The sequence below is a fragment of the Euprymna scolopes genome, chromosome 2, assembly GCF_053919585.1.
Source record: "Euprymna scolopes isolate OS-2025 chromosome 2, ASM5391958v1, whole genome shotgun sequence".
Taxonomy (NCBI): domain Eukaryota; kingdom Metazoa; phylum Mollusca; class Cephalopoda; order Sepiida; family Sepiolidae; genus Euprymna; species Euprymna scolopes.
In genome coordinates, this window is record NC_136483.1 from 106,207,137 (window position 1) to 106,225,211 (window position 18,075).

Consider the following 18,075-nt stretch of genomic DNA (forward strand, 5'->3'; position numbering starts at 1 on the left):
AGTAGTCGACAAAAATTAGAAAATTTTCCTTTTTGTATTCCTTTTTGAATAATAAATGTAAATTTCTAATTTACAGAGTTTATACTGAATTCCTTATTATATCAGTGCTCAATCTCAAATATTGAGCTTTTTCATCTGGTTAGGATTGTCATGTAAATATTAATATTTATACTTGCTTTAAGTTTATTATCCAATTTCTAAACTTGAATAATTTGTGGCAATTAAACTACACAGAAATTTACATGTTTTACCTCCGTAAGGAAGCATCAGGCTAAAATGAACGACCTAAGAGGCGAGGTAAGTCTCGCCCTTCTGACCGAATCGACACAAAACGAAATAATACACTCAATATGAGTTGTGGGATGAGGAGTAAACAGTTAGATAACGATGCAATTGCGACCCCCGACAGAATAATTGACATAAATGAAGAATAAAAGAAATATGGATAGATACATATATATATATATATTTATGTGGAAATGTATTTATTTTTTTTTCAATTTCACATTTTATTGATACTGATCCTTTAATTTATGAAGCTCAATGTAATTACAGAGCATATAACAAATAAATGACAAAAGACTATATTCCAAATTCCAAGATGTTGTCCATCTTACAATTTATTCTTTTAAGTATTGTGTATATCAACATACTTAAAGGAATAAATTGTAAGATGGACAACATCTTGAAATTTGGAATATAGTCTTTTGTCATTTATTTATATAGATAGATAGATATAAATATATACAAATAGATATTATTACACCCTCAATTCAGTTTCAGCGCACAGAATTAACTTTGGACCAAGCAGTCAGACTTCGGGAGAATGCATGCACTGGCTTTCATTGAAGGATAAGGGAATTTACCATCAAAGATAGCTGACTTCAGTTGGGTCAAGGCAAATAGGTTGCTAGGCTTGTATTCCTTGTAATCCTCCGTGCAAATGGTTACGAAAACATAGCAAAAATGAAAGAGCATAGAGTTGGCAGTCCAGCAGAAAGCAGAGAGATCAACAGAAAGCGAAAATGAATAGAATGGCAATGATAACTCAAAATCCAAATAATTAGATTTTCATATCCTCCCCCCTTTTATTTTTATTTTTTTTAAGCCATCTTTTATTTATTTATTTTTATTTTTTTTTTTTTTTTAGAAAACAATCAACACTTGAACGGCGCTGAAATAAAAGCATATAATCGACAGACAGAATAAGGATAAAATCAGTTTCTCTCTGTAATTAGAAAGTCTGATGGAGGGTTAAGCGTAGAGAAGTTTTCTCGACTGATTGTTCAATGGGACAAGTAAACGGGTCCCTGGAAATGTAGGAAAGATGAATATTCAGTGGATAACTCAATGGGCCTCGGACGTGTCCATGAGTCCTTAAAGAATATAACAATGTTCTTTCCTTTTCACACGAGACTAGAGATGGGAGTAAGACATGAATCTGCGAACCAGGGCTAGCAAGAGAAAATATCACCAATCTGTTTCTTTTTGGCATAATCCATAATCACCTCGCTATTCCGGGAGGATGTGTCCGGTTTGTTGCGTAAAAGCTCCAATTTAGAGAGATGGTCATGAATCTCTGATTCCATCTCCACCGTAATATCCGATATGGGGCCTTCTACCCTTTGGGGCAAGAAATTGTCCTCCATTATTGCTCCATGTGCAATTACCGTGATTAAGTCATTTTTGCCCAAGCACAAAAAACACTTGTCTCTTCACGCCGATGTAAACTGAGCGATAGGGAAAATCTTTTTCTTCAACCCCCCCCCCCCCGCCACCGATTGGCACATGCATGACATCATTCACTCCTTGGCTTCAATCCTGCATCATATCTAAAAATAGAATGTGTTGCCATCTGATAAATATCCTGTTGCTTATGTGATCTCTCATTCTGATTTAATGGCGATGCTTATAGCTGCCCCGTTGAGTCAGGTGCTGCATTATTGCTTCTTCCTTCTGTCTCCAGTGTTGCTCAGGCTCCGTTTGTCACAATAAATAGATAGATATATAAAGAGATGGCAAAAGTCTATATTCCAAATTTGAAGATGTTGACCATCTTGCAGTTTATTCCTTTAAGTAAGTTGATGTGCATAATTCTTGACAGCACCTGTTTCGTAGTGTAAAATCATTCATTAAATTATATCAATGAAAGAATTTATTTTGCCTTTAACTCATCAGAAGAAAAAGCACTTGTAAATTTAAAAAAAAAAAAAAAAAGCATATGGACAGGATAACATTTGTGATCATGACCATATGACATTTTGTCGTTTATTTGTTATATACTCTGTAATTACATTGAGCGTCATAAATGAAAAATTTGTATAAATAAAAGTTGCTGACGAGAGATAGGACCTCGAAACTTGCATGTCCGTAGATTACTGTTTAAAAAGTAAAATAAATAATATTTATTTACGTCCAAACACAATATGGGTAATTTTCTAAGGAAAATGATCTTCAAGGTTGAAGACGCTTATTAACCATATTATCGTTTAGAAATCAACAAAAAAATCTACATATTTTTAAAGCAATAAAAATAACATGTAAAGTGGTCTAGGACTTCGTGGTGTGACGGTTAATGAACTACACCACATGATCTCTGGTTCAATACCTAGAAACAGTCAACTTATGTTGAGGAAAGACAGGACCTCGATTACTGTAAGTAAAATAAAATAATAAATAATATTTATTTATGTCGAAAATATGGCAATTTTCTAAGGAAAATTGATTTTCAAGGTTGAAGACGCGTATTAATCATATTATCGTTTAAAAATCAACAAAAATCAACACATATATATATGAATTAAAAATGGAAAAAGAAATAGCTAATGATTCAACGTTTCACTCACTGTTTCATGGACTTTTTTGAGTGCAAAGAAAAAAGTCTGAAAGTGGTACATGCTTTTTTCTTTGCTATGGAAAATCCTATGAAACAGTGGGTGAAACATTGAGTTATTAAGTCTTCCTTTTTCCATTTTTAATTTATACTTGCGGATTTATTTTATCCTTTTATTAGCATATGTTTTTGTTTAATCATCCTTACTGTTATTCTGACAATCTTCCCCACCCCACCCTGCTTTTTCCTATGTCACTAGTATTGATCAATGTTTGCTCTTTTGTTTTCTCATTCTTTATTTGCTAAATCACTTGTGTTTGTGTCAAGATCTGAATTTGTCTGGAGCTGCATTTGTTCATTTCCACTCCCACCCGATTCGTCTTATAATGCTAACCTTTGCTTGATGGCAGCAGACAGTAGTTTTATAAACAAACTGCTGCCTCAGCTGTCAGCACTAAATCTTTCTTTACCCATTGTAAAGCAGAACCAAATACTAGCAGGCGAATAGCTGAATGCATCTCAAGGTCTTCAGAATATTAAAACTTCCGGAATGATTCTTAGTCGAGCAATCGTTCTTGTTAGAAATTCTTTAGTTTGGGGATTTTATTTACAAAAATCTCTTGGTTGGTTGGTTGTTTTTGTTTTACGGCATATCAACCCTTTTAAAGTTATTTAATGCTGAATCAAGTGATTTTGAAGAAAGTTTTTTAATAGAATATATATATTTTTTTCAATCAGTTTCTATTTAACCCATAGTTTGGACCCTAACAGGTACTACCACTCCGGGTCAGTGAACCTGGGAACAATGGCAATTAAGAGGTGGCTCCACACTCCCCAAAACCTGCAAAGTCTCTTGGAGGAGGAGTAGATTTTTTTTTTTTTTTTTTTTTTTAATTTATTAATTTATTTATTTATTTATTTTTTTATTTATTTTTTTAATTTATTAATTTTTTATTTATTTATTAATTTTTTATTTATTTTTTTAATTTATTAATTTTTTATTTATTTTTTTACAATATCAACCATTTTCGGATCATTTAATCCCAAATCCACTCATTTTAGTAAGTTATTTCACTTCGAATATTTATTGTGTTTGGTTTGGTTGTTTTATTTCATGGCATAATCCATTTCGGATTATTTAATATCAAATCTTATCATTTTGGTAAAAGATTTTATGCTTCAAGCTTTTTATATATAAAATAGCAGCAAGTACCCATACGAACGCAAAAAAAAATAAAAATAATAAGTAGTAAGCAGGCTCGAACCCGTAACGCATAAGAGAAAAACGAGGTGAAAAAAGCAAACAGTCTTATCGATGAGCCCGCTGTGGTTGTGATGTCATGCGCATTTGAAATAACCTGTTTTATGCAACATCGTTCACCCGAGGCTTGAACGACATGCAAAAATGTTGACGAAAAAACTTACCCCTCCTTGTAAAAGACGACTCAGTTGACAATGAAAGAATGAATGTTTTCAGCCAATCTTTGGATATTATTCGGCTGGGAGACTAAGCTTTCAAACGATTTCAAATTTGTCGGTGTTGGTCATGTGTGTCAAAAGTTTTAGCAAGTACCTAACTAATATTCCTGGTGAACCAAGTGCAAAAGAGATCCAGACAATTGCACTTAAGGGAACAACAAGAATACTAAAAAGAGCTCTCGGCTGGTTTCAATAAAAAGCAGGGCAATGTGTTGGCAGCTGGTTTGGCTGCCCCATAGCAACAGCAAAAGCACCAACAACTCCAACAATGGATATGATCACAGATACACACAAAATAGCAGCTGCTATTCTACTCCAAGACTTTGGCCACGTGAAAGACAAGGTAAAGATGTCTAACAAACCTGCCACTACTGAGGGTATTTAGCAACAAACGTGATGTTTCATGCCAAGGAGCAGGAGTGTAAGAACTGCTTTAAAAAAAAAAAGCCACTTTGCTCAAGTTTGCAATTCCAAGGTGATAAAATAAATTTCTTGTATCCTAATGCGACTATCCCTTTCTATAATAAATGATGAATCTGTGTTCAGTGAAAATTCCTACATCAACAAGGATACTCCTGACCACCATTTCTGTTAATGACTCCTCAATAATTTTTGTTTTAAAGACTGGTGCCAGTGTCAACCTCTTAGATGCCATTATCATCTAGTGATCAAAACTCGTATAATATTGGGTTAAGATTCGCATTAGAGCGTCTACGTAATGTCCGAGTCGGACTAAAATGGGAAAAACACTTCTCAGTGAAACAACTCATTTATTTTGAACACATTTTCAGTGAGAATGGAGTATCACCAGACCCAGAGAAGATTACAGCGATCGTGAACTGCAAATCTCTCACCAATGTTGGGGGAGTTGGCTCATTCCTGGACATGATCCAGTAGTTAGATTATTCCCATATCTATGACTCTGTCAGTGAGCCACTCTGACAAGATACAGAATGGAGGTGGTCAGACCCCCCCCCCCAAAAAAAAAAGGAGTGGGGCTTTAAACGAGCTAAAGGAAGCTCTGGAGCTGAAGCTAGAGTTATGATCTACTTTGATGCAAGCTAAGACAAATATCTTTGGACGCAATTCCTGTGATGCTCATACAAAATGGGAAAATATTATGTTATGCCAGCCGTGCCCTCACGGATATGGAACAGCAATATCGATAGACTGAAAGAGAGATGTTAACCGTGGAATATGCAGCCAACATTTTCACATTTATTTATACGGGTTCAGGTTCACCATTGCCGTTGATCATCAGCTGCATCCAGAATTGAATGCTGGCATCTGCATCTCATGCCATATTGTGGTAATAACGTGGAAAAGCATAGAAACAAGTGGCCATGGTTGGCATGTGTCTGCTGTAGGGAAGCAGCGGCACATGAACCTCAAACTGCTTTGATATAAGAATAAAGTGATTATGCAAATTCAGCCGTTGTTTAGAGTCTGAAGTGGTTTTTTGATTTTTTTTTTATGTCCTTTTATTTGTGTGTGATTTGTGGTTTATAGAAGAGAAAAAAGCATAAGAATTGCTGCTGCTTATGTGAGGAGTGAATGCCTTTGGCATGGGACAAAAGAACACAAAATAATCAATCTCAAATGTGTTTTCTTTCCAACTTAAAATAATTTTTTATTTTTATTTATTTTAATCCTTTGTACATTCATTCTTTTTTTGCGGGCTGTTATTCTCATCTTCATAGTTGTTGTTTCACCACGTTTCGGCCAACTTATCGTCTGACCACCTTCAGGTGATTAATCACGATAATGCTGAGTCTAGTAATTACTGCCTTTCATAGTTGTTGTCATCTTACCACAGTTTGGCCAATTAATCCTTTGGCCTGCTTAGGTAGGATTGAAACCATTATTTTTAGACAATACTCCTATGGAACCGTAGAAACTCCATGCCTTTATCCACTGCGCCACTGGCCCCGGAGATGAGGATAACAGTTCACAAAAAGAATGAATTTGCAAATTGAAATAATTTACGTGACTGAAATAGGAATTAATTACCTAAATACATCTTTCAGTCACGCAAATTACAAATAATGTTGTATGAATACAGCTTAGCGTGTAATGTTATTTTTTTGAAAATGGATCCAACGTTGTATATAGAGTGTAATCCGACTAAGACATCAATGAGTGTTCACTGGTACATAAGTGCAGTTCTAGGTGGTTCTCATTTCGGAATACCTAAGAAAGTTCAGTAGCTTAGCCTCGGTCGTCTATATGATGACAGTTTGATATGCGGTTCTGATTATTCCTTTTCCACGAGTGGTCCGCAGATGTAGAAAAAAAACAAAACAAAACAAAGGAAAACAATTCAAAGTCTCCAGGGAAGTAGGTGTGGCACATGTTTCTTTTAGATCCGCAGGCCACAGCCTGTTCCTGGTGTTAGGGTAGGTGTCTTTCTGCTCACTGTCTCCTGGAAGAAAATAACTTGAGTAGACTGTTTAGCTTGAAGTGATAAATCCCGTATACAATAAATAAAAACTCCAGTCATCAGTTCTCGTCTCTACAAGAATTATATTTATCAAATAAAACTTCTAACTACAATGTTTTAGTATTATACAATGAAATTAAATTCTAAATACATTTTTTTAACAATGCAAATATTTACAGTTGAATGTAACAATTAATTCAAAAATAAAAAAAATCTATCTGCGATGAACGATTTGTTTTCTCTCTCTCTCTCTCTCTCTCTCTCTCTCTCTCTCTCTCTCAGTATCCCCGTCGCTTGGTGACCCATTGCCATGTCTAAAATTTAAATGAGATTAAAAAAAAAAAATTTTGTCTCATTAAATACTTCCAACAAGCTGTCAACCACTTTCTGAAAATAGAGGGAAGAAAAGTTAGGGACATTTTCCATATTTATTGATCCAGGCACACTGAAGAAGGTAAATAAATACTTGGTCAGAGATAGGTTAGACGAGAGATCAGTTATTAAGTCATCCAACACATTAACAAGTAAAGCAGTAGGTGTATCAGAATTTTTGGGGAATTTTTGACACGCCTAACAGAAAACTGCGAATAAAATATAGAAAACTTGTAATTTCTCTTTCTAAAGTGGGTTATTTATTTTCTTTATAGAATATACTTCCAAAATAAACTATTTAAGTTGTTTAAAAAATAATAGAAATATTATTTTTCATTTTTTAAAAAACAGTGTTTACAAAGTGTGTGCGTGCGCTCAGGCAGCCATTTTGTTACGTAGTGAAATCAATTGATTTTTATGAGATGAATATTTTTCAATTTTTAAACTTTAAAAATCTATCAAAATTTTCCTATTCGTTCAATTGTTACGTTTTTTTCAGAGTGAATGTAAAATTTTATGCTCTTTCCGATAAACTGAATATAATATTTTAGACAAACGTTGTTTTATAAATTACCCCCCCCCATTTTTAAATGTCTATGAGAATTTTAATAATTAATTTTGGTTTACACGTTTTATATATCACAAATTGAAGATAAAACATCAATAAATAAAATACTCAAATTTAAAACAACAAAAAAATATCACTTATTTGTAAATTTACCGGTAAAGTCCAAAATGTAAATCCTTCTTTTTTCGATAACCACGTGTTTTTTTTTTTTTTTGTTTTTTGTTTTTTTTACGTGGAAGCTTAATTTTTGTTTAGAATTTTCCAGTCAATATTTTTCGGTCAGTGTATATTTTTATATTTAATTCCTGGTTTCCTTTTTTTCGATATAAAAAAAAAGAAAAAACCCTATAATGCAGATTTATAGTATAATAAATAAAAAATTCAGGTATTTCTTTAAGATATTAAAAAAAAAAAAATTTACATTTCATATCCTCGTCATTCCGTAATCCGTGTAAATCAAAAAATAAAAGATCTCAGTTTTCATGTACGATAGCGTAAACGTGCCAACATTAAAAAAAAAGGACGATAAGTTATCTCCCTTTGAGATCAAAATGTCTGCTGGAAAAATTTATTTTCTTGTAAAAAAAAAAGTTATTGCAAACTTTCTATCATGTTTTATAAATCTGTCCAAGGAAATTTAGATTTTCTTATTTTATTGTTTAAAAAAAAATTGAATCCAAACCTTTTATTCTGAATTCAAAATGTCTGCTGGAAAAATTTATTTTCTTGTAAAAAAAAAAAAAAAAAAATATTGAAAAACTTTTTATTCTGGAATTTAAATCTGTCTAAAGAAAATTTATATTTTCTTATTTTGTTTTAAATAAAATTATTTAAACTTTTATTCTGATTTCAAAATGTACGCTGGAAAATTTTATTTATTTTCTTGTTTTAAAGACATTTGCAAACTTATCTTAATTTTTTTCCCCTGAATTTAAAATAAACTTAATTTCTTTTTTATTTCAATAAATTCAAATGGAATTTCTTTGTCTTTCTGCTTAATTTCTCACATCTTTGAAGAATTTATAAGAAATTATTTGATTAAAATCTTACTTACATTGGAAAATAGGAAATGTCAATCCTAAAGTGTTCTGTTTATATTTTTGATATATACATAAACCTTCGTTTATTTTATACAAAACGGAATAAAAAAACTTATATTATAAAGAAGACGTGTTTTGGTTTGTTATTATTACATTAAATGTTTGTTTAATCATATAGGGTAAATATGAAGAATTCCACCCTTTATTCATATAGGGTCAATATGAAGCCACCCTCGAAAATTCCTTTAAAATTACGGCCAAATCTGTTCATTGCAATGTGGCCATAAAGTGGGTGCCCATTTGACGTCACATCATTATAGAAAAGTGACCCCCCCCACTTTGTGACCATTTGTAAAATTTCTTATCTTGGAAACTACTAGTTTCGTTTGCCGTATATATAAATGATTATTTCCGTTTTCAGCGCCCCTGAAAACCTTTAAAAGTGGAAAATTTGAAGGAATATAATCCCATATCGAGATTACTAACGTTTCTGAATTAGTGTTTTTTTACACTTATAGGCTTCCGTAGATAACAAAGTGAGAATCTTAACATCCGGTTTCTTTAAACTTTCTTTAAACACACGCGTTGTCGCGATATGTGTTGGAAAAATCCTTCCATTTAAAAAATACATGGATTATAATACATAAATATGAATAAATTCTCATACAGGAAGATTAAAAGAAAGCATATCTTACTCATGTAGCAGGTAAGTAATATTTGGCCAGATAAAATCTATATCGTAAGATTCAACTAGTGTTATTTTTTCGACATTCCGTGAAATGTTAAGTGAAGAAATCCAAGGAAAAATAAATAAAATTGTTTATTTCTCTATTAAAGCTTTTATGATATTAAAATTTGGTCTTTGCTCGTTTTATTGAAATAAAATTTACGGGTTTAAATTACGTTTTCATATTGTTATAATCTGATAGACAGATAGGTGTCTATTCAAACAACTGTTTCTTATGGTGACTCGGCTGAAAATTCTGATACTGCTAGTAAAGCAGATGTTAAACAATATGACGATTGTATCAAAATATTGGAATTATTTTGAGATGAGTAAATTGTATAATTTTTTATTTAATTATTTGGACTATTATCCTTATCTTCTAGTTGTTGTTTTCACAACGTTTCGGCCAATTATTCCTCTGGCCTTTTACTGGTCCTTCCTTAGTTCGTAAGTCACGCTTTGAAAAAGGACAAATATAATTTTTGAAGACTAGACTGCTTCAGAAAAGGACAAATTCACAAAATTTTGCTTTAATCTGACAACCCTGGACAAGCATGAGAGTGACCTCCCTTTGATATAGCCTCGTTTTCGTAAAAAAAATTTTTATTTGTCATTCTTTGACTTGTTTTTTTTAAACGCTTTCTAATTTGTATGTGCTGATTTAAAACACACAGATAACAGATTCCAATTGTAAACCGTTTTTTTTTTTTTCTTTTCTGATGTACTTCCTAACAGGAAGTCAAAATGTATGCAGTTTCTATTTGTCCAATTATCTATCTATATATATATATATATATATATATATATATATATATATATACATACATAGTCATCCACATACAGTACTGTTTCACAGCTCATCAGTGTAACTAAACAGACAACTGCCTCAAGCCAGGATCGAAACCTGACCGCCCAAATGACAGTTAAGGCTTCTCACCATTACACTATACGGTTGCTGTGTGGGTAATGAATTTAATGATGGTTTAGTTTTTGACATCGTCCAAATGCCTCTGCTCGATTTGTTTACATAAAGAATGTCGCTTTATATGCTAATGGCAATTTGTATATCACTTCCCGAAATGCTCAACCCAAAATAGGGAGCATCCACATACAGTACTGTTTCGCTGTTTCACAGCTCATCAGTGTAGCTAGACAGCTAACTGCCTCAAGCCAGGAAATATATATATATTTTTATTATTATTTGAAGGTAAATAGTTACATATGGTCGCTACAAATAGCCATCTGTTTCAGTCAATGAGACTTCTTCAGGAGACCTGGAGCCTCTCAACGCCACAAAGAAAAATGGAAAAAATTAGAAAGAAATTGAAAAAGGAAAAAATGGAGCTCTTCAAAAAAAAAAATATATAAAAAAAATCATCAAAAGTTGCGAGCTCTCTAAAAAAGAGGATAAAAAAAAAATGGAAAGATTGCATTAAAACCTCAAATAATAAAAAAATATTTTGCTCTTTTTATTGAGCACTATCTAACAACCTCGTTGTCTTCATTAGCACCGACTTTCGGACACCTCAAACCTGAATATATAGTCTTTGAAGTTTTTAACCTTTAAAACTATACAAAAAAAATATTTTTTATCATTCGTTAGAAAACCATCTAGTCAGTAAGTCATTTAATCACCTGCAAGCACTGCATCAACTCGCTCTCGAATTTACTATAATACCAATAATTTATTTTTCAAGGGATCATCAGTTGTTTACCATGAAACACTGTTTCGGGGATTAAAAACATATATATATATATATAATATATATATATACACATAAAGTAACTTTGTCTGTCTGCATGAAAAATGCTTGCTCTCAAACTACTCTGTCAAGTTTTGGTCTACAGACTTGAAACTTGATGTATAAGGAATTCGGACTTGTAGAACAAATTTGAATTGGTTTTTAGCCAGTAAACATATCTCTAAGGTGTCAAAATTGAAAAATTGGAACTTGACAGATGTAAGGTGATTTAAGGCGCCTCTCTATGCTGCATACGCAACGATACATTTATATGTTAGTGTTGTCTAATTTTTAGAGTTTTGATATCCATCTGTTGATGGCTCAGATGGTAACGAATAAGACTGGAGCGCTAGATGTTTGGCTTTCGATTCTAGCTGATGGTACCCAAGCCATTTTTTTCCTTAAATTTTCGGAATCACTACTATATATTGGGTATAATATAATAATGCAGTATTGGCTCTGTAATTATAAATATGAAATCTGCGTAAATTAAAATTATATTTACGCGATATGTACTATATATATAGGATGACCCAAAAAACGTGCCCCAATTCTAATTAGGCCCCGTTTCTTAGTGTTTTGTCCGAATGAAATGAAACTGGTCATAACTAGTTTATTATATTCAAAACACTAGGGTCTTTGGCCTTTTTTTTCTCCGTTCTACAGCATATGTTCTAGATGGCCTCCATTTAGCTTTTGTTTTTTTGGGGGGACCATATATATATATATATATATATATATATATATATATATATATTGGGGGGGGGACCATATATATATATATATATATATATATATTTGTATTACAGAGCTGTTAATCTATCAGTTTAAGAGAAAGTTTTCAATAAAAAAAAAATGTACGGATTATCTCCCTTGAACATAGCAAGAGTTATTTCCCCATGGACTGGTACGTAAAAGAATACTTATGCATAGTTTCTCATATATATTTTTAAAAAAAATTTTTTTTTTACTCGACTCACTTATTTTTAAATTATGGATACTTCTACAGTTTATCGCCGAAAATGGAGACGCCATTTTTTCCCCCGCACCTGTTGTTAAAATCCGAGGGAGAAATCAGTATTTTAAACATGAAATAAATAAATAAATAAATAAACTAGATAATTATTTTTCGAGTTCATTTAAATTAATTTGTTGTTCACCCTTTAAGGTTGCTTTAATTCAAAAAAATGTTTCATTAAAATTATTTGTTTGTTCGAAAAATAAATAAATATTTTATAAAAATCCAATGTTGTTTTCATTACAAAATTGTTTTCTTAAAATTATATCTTCTTACGCAAACTTTTCAATAAATGTTTTTACAATTATATTTTGATAAATTTTTATACAGTAAATTTATTGGTTGTCGAATGGCTCTCGCTCAGTTTAGACAATTATGAATGTCATTTTCATTTTCTGTTTTTAATAATAATGTCATTTTCATTTTCTGTTTTTAATAATAATAATAATAAGATGTATTTCTACACTTTATCGCCGAAACTGGAGTAGCCATTTTATTTTACACACCTGCCGTTAAAATGTAATCAGTATTTTAAATTATGGTCAAAGCATGAAATAAATAACAAAAATAATTAAACTGGATATTAATTACTTCCGTCAATGCTATAGCGAGATGTCCGGTGCACAGGAGACGAAAGACAATTGCTAGACTAGCTGCTGACATTCCCTCCAGACTTTTAGGGAGCAGATGAATCAATGCTCCCTGTTAGCTGATTGGTCGGTCTGTGACCGAAGAAGTTCGGCGAAGAACTCAGGGAGGAGGCATTGATTCACCAGAGAAAATAGTTCTGTGACTGCTACAGTAGGTGTGTCAGAAATTTCGTGAAAATAGTGAATAATTCCACCCCATCTTTCCAAGCTTATAACTCCTCGAAAAATGTAATTCAAGCCCTAATTTTTTTTTTTTTTTCAATTAAAGGAGCAAAGACCAAGGTTTCATAAAAAAAAAAACAACAAAAACAACGTGGTCTTTTTTTTAAAAAGGTTTTAAACTTCAGACTTTACAGGTAAATTTCTAAAAAACAGTTCTTTTTTTTATTTTAAATTTGAATATAATATATTATTTATTGACCTTTTGGTGCATAAATTATTTACTTTTTAATAGACATTTCAAAATGGGAGGCGTGAATTATTCGACCCCCTGTCTTTCCAAGCTTATAACTCCTCGAAAAATGTAATTCAAGCCCTATTTCTTTTTTTCAATTAAAGGAGCAAGGACCAAGGTTTCATTAAAAAAAAAAAAAGAAAAACAAATAACGTGGTTAAAAAAAAAAAAGGTTTTAAACTTCAAACTTTACAGGTAAAATTCTAAAAAACACTACTTGTTTTTTGTTTTAAATTTGAATATATTATTTATTGACCTTTTCTCTTCAATTTGTGAGTAAATTAATTATTTACTTTTTAATAGACACTTGAAAATGGGGGGGTGCGTGAATTTAGAAAAAAACGTTTGTCTAAAATATTATATTCGGTTTATTGGAAAGAACATAAAATTTCACAGTGACCCTGAAAATATCGTAAAAATAGAATCAATAGAAAAATTTTGATAGATTTTTAAAGTTTAAAAATTGAAAAATATTGAGTTCGGAAAATTCATTACTGTTTAAAAAAAAAAAAAAAAATTTCTATTACTTTTAAAACAACTTTAATAGTTTATTTTGGAAGTATAATCCATAAAGAAAATAAATAACCCACTTTTAACAGAGAAATTACGAGATTTTTATATTTTATTCGCAGTTTCGTGTTAGGGGTGTCAAAAATTCCTACAAAAATTCTGATACACCTAATTAATATCTAGTTTAATTTTTTTGTTACTAATTTCGGCCATAGTTTAAAAATACTGATTTCTCCCTCGGATTTTAACAACAGGTGCACGAAAAAAAAAATGGCGTCTCCATTTTCGGCGATAAACTGTAAAAGTACCAAATTATGCACCAAATTTGAAGAATATTAAATAAAATTCAAGAAAATAGTTTTACATTGAATTAACGCTACAAGTAACGAGTATACATATTGCGCAATCCGTCGCCGATCCTAGCAAGATGACGTTTTGACTTTTTTTTTTTTTTTCATTGTGTATATTTTACCTATTATGACGTTGGAGGATTTACTTTTATTTAATAATTTTTTATTATTTCTCCCAGCTTCCAATATAGTTTTAGAGTGACCACTTATCGACGCTTTTGCGGAAGTCACTGATGCAAGGGAAATAACTTTGTTTAACTGAGATTAATTTTTTTTGTTTTAATCATAACATTTTTTTTTTTTTTTTTTTTTTTTGTTGAAATAAAAAGTACAATTCTCCTAAATTGCGTCCCAAATTATATCACGGGTGGCCATTTTGTACGCGCAAGCAGGCCATGTGCGCGCGCTTGCGCGTACAAAATGGCCACCCGTGATAACACATAGAATTACATGGTTTAATATTTGGAAAAGTACTTGTTTTTCGTCTAATTTTAATTTTTCGCCAATACTACAATGACAAGACAGTTTGGTACGCGAGTGCACATTTAACAGCTTTTTTATGCTCGCGCGTAGCGCAAACGAAGGCTGGGCTGTGAAATGGAAAATAGCCCCAGAGCTAAGGGATTAGGTAAATTTGCGACGGAAACGGTTACCATATTCTTTTAAAGTACACCGAAAACTACAAAAAAAATTTTTTTTTTTTTTATACAAATGTGAGAAGAGCCTTAAAGTAAAATAATACCGATTTTTATTTTTATTTGTTAATTTCCTCGTGTCTTTATTGAAAGATAAAAACAGAAAAAAAAAAAAAATCGAAACAACCTTTTAGCCAATAAACACTAAAATGCCCCCTCTCTCAGGTGGCCAGAAAGTGGGTACTAGTTTTAAGTTAAATTTACATGGAAAAGTGATCACCCACTTTTCGAAAAAGTAATTTCTTCATATCATGAAAACTATTTTTTTGCGACGGAAACGGTTTTCAGATTTGTTTTTAGTACACCGAAATCTACAAAAAAAAAAATATTTTGTTATATACGAACGTGAGACGGGCCTTAATGTAAAATTTTACCAAAAAAATGTTCCCAGCAATGTTAGTTTCATCTTTAAAAAAAAAAAAAAAAAAAAAACAGATTTTTTTTGTTTTTTCATATACATTACAAACTTTATTTGAACTTAAACTTTTACATACATAAAAAAGACTTTATAGATCTTTTATAATATAATTTTTAAAAATTTATTTAACCTAAAGTTTTTTGTTTATTTTTTTATTTATTTTTATTTATTTATTTTTTTTTTTTTTTACATTTCTCATGTATTTTAATCAAACATCATAAAAACCGTATCCAATACATATTTCCCAAATGATTGTCTTTGTTTATTTGAACTTTTTAACAAACTTTTTCATACATAAAAACATAAACTTTATAGATCTTTTACAATATAAATTTTTTTAATTTCTTTAACCAAAAGATTTTTGGAGTGTTTTTTTTTGTTTTGTGTTTTTTTTTGTTTGTTTTTTTTTTTACATTTTTCATAAATTTTTTTTTTACATACATAAAAATAGCTAGTACAGATCTTTTTTTTTATTACATAAAATTTTAAAATTTCTTTAATTTAAAGGGTTTTTTTTTTTTTTTTTTTCATGTATTTTAATCAAACATCATATAAAACCGGATACAATACATGATCTTCCTAAAATAATTGTTGAGGAATTCTTATAGATGATTATTAAAGCTTGCATTACTAGTCCTCTAGGGAGTGCCAAAACAATGTGAAAAAAAGAAAGTATGATTCCGTGACGTCAAACTATGGAAAAGCAGGAGCGACTTAATGATTTTTTTTAAAACCTTTGTTTATCTTCTTCAAACTGAAATTAATAATTAATCTTTTTTATAATTTTGTTAGGTTTTAAGATTTACATAGTTTCATGATTAATAATATTATAAACATTTGTATATTAAATATCAAATACGGTTTTACAAGTGTTTATTTGGTTAACCAGCGGCTTTCATACTTTTGTTCGGTAAAAAGAGACAAACAAAATTTGAGGGGGGGGGTATATAAAATGTCTAATATTTGTGCAATAATATTTTTAAATCGGTTTTAATTTGGTGATAAAATAGCTGGCAAGAGTCATGTTTATATTAAAATTTAATATTTAAAAAGAAATTTAAACACAATTAATTAAAAATCTATGTTGTAACGGAACATTTTGAAATGATGGAATTTTAATCGTTTTAATCTTCTAAAAATTAATTTTTAGGAAGTTTCTTTTTCTTGGCAATTCAACTGATTATATAGTATATATTGATTAGAAAAAACGCTATTTAAATAAAAACCATAATTATATTAAATTTATAGCATTCAATTTGCAGTTTCAAGGTAAGTTTTCAGTCAATACGTGTATTTAAATTTTTAAAAAAATAAATATTTTTTACTTATTTGAACTCTTATGTTTCATAATAAATAGAAATTTCGATAGATTTAAATATTTTGCTCAAATTTCGAAAAAAATAAATAGGGGGAGCACGCACAAATATTTCCCCTCATATATTTTATGGAAACTGCGTTTTATATGTAATTTCATTCTAAAATGCATAAGTATTGAAAGTTTTACGAAAATCTGATCATTAGTTGATTTTTGCTAGATTTATTAAATATGGGTATGTTTTCACGTTCGGAATGCCTACTACATGGGAATGTTATTTTAAAGCGCCAATCATGTAAACACGATTTTGTCTCGCAATTTCATTATTTTCGTACAATGAAAAAAATTTTTTAAATCATTACTAGTTTATTTTGCCATTCTTTTAAATGGTACAAAAGTTATATTGATAATATTAATTTATAATAAAGTTACATTGTTTTACATATGGGGGGGGTAATTCTGTGGTGAATTTTGGAGGTGCTTATAGTCCTCATTTCGAAAAATAAATTTTGTATTTTTTTGTGAATTGGTTTATTATTTTATTGTTGAATAAAATTTCAAAGTGCCAAATGGAGAAAACAAACTTCTTAAAAAGAAAAAAAATAAACACTTTCATTTCGAAAAAAGCCAATTGGAAAAATCTGATTCCCAAATAAACTGTGGAAACGTTTAACTTAAATTTGAAAAATTTGTAAGAAATATTACTTACAAAAAAAAACGGTTAATTAAACTGAAGAAGCACCTTTTAAACTATTCAAGTTCTATAATTGAATACTCCCTCTCCCCTGAAAAAAAAAAGAACGGAAAACAAAAATGTTTTTGTACACTTGTGAAAACTTTTTTTAGATTAATTAAAAAGCATTAAAAACTATTTAACAAAAAAAAAAAAATTCACCAGATTTAAAAAAAAAAACTTTATTTCAAATGTCTACTAAAAAGATTACTCCGCGATAAGTCACTTTACTACATGCGTGCACGCATCATGTAAGAAAACACTACTGAAGGCGGTGGAATGGCGTAGAATAGTCTCGGGTTCCAGGGGTTCATATCATGCAAACGGTAAATTTGCGATAGGTTTGATTATCATATTCGTTGTCAACGACCTCAAATACCCCTAAAAAAATGAATTAGAGTGGTTAGTGTTCCGTTGTAGCGTAAGGTCACATTTACCATTTTGCATTTTTTATGTATGAAAAAGTTTGTTCAAAAGTTCAAATAAAGTTTGTAATAATTGAAAAAAAAAACAAAAAAAAAACACCTCGTTTTTTATTAAAAATGAAACTAACATTGTTGGGGACGTTTTTTCATATACACCACCATGTTTACAGTCTCGCAGAATAACGGGAATGCCAAAGTTAAATAAAGCCAGAAAGTTATACCCCGAAATAATTTAAAAAAAAAAAAAAAAAAAAAAAAAAAAATGGTATCTAAAAATTGCCAAGACAAGTTGTGGATAAATATTGA

At 30.5% G+C, this 18,075-nt stretch overlaps 1 protein-coding gene across 1 annotated transcript in view; it reads left to right on the forward strand.

The window, feature by feature from the left end:
* Positions 1 to 18,075, forward strand: part of LOC145294009 (aspartate beta-hydroxylase domain-containing protein 2-like) — a 52,719-nt gene that overhangs the window by 23,542 nt on the left and 11,102 nt on the right. The gene's annotated exons all lie outside the window — the stretch shown is intronic.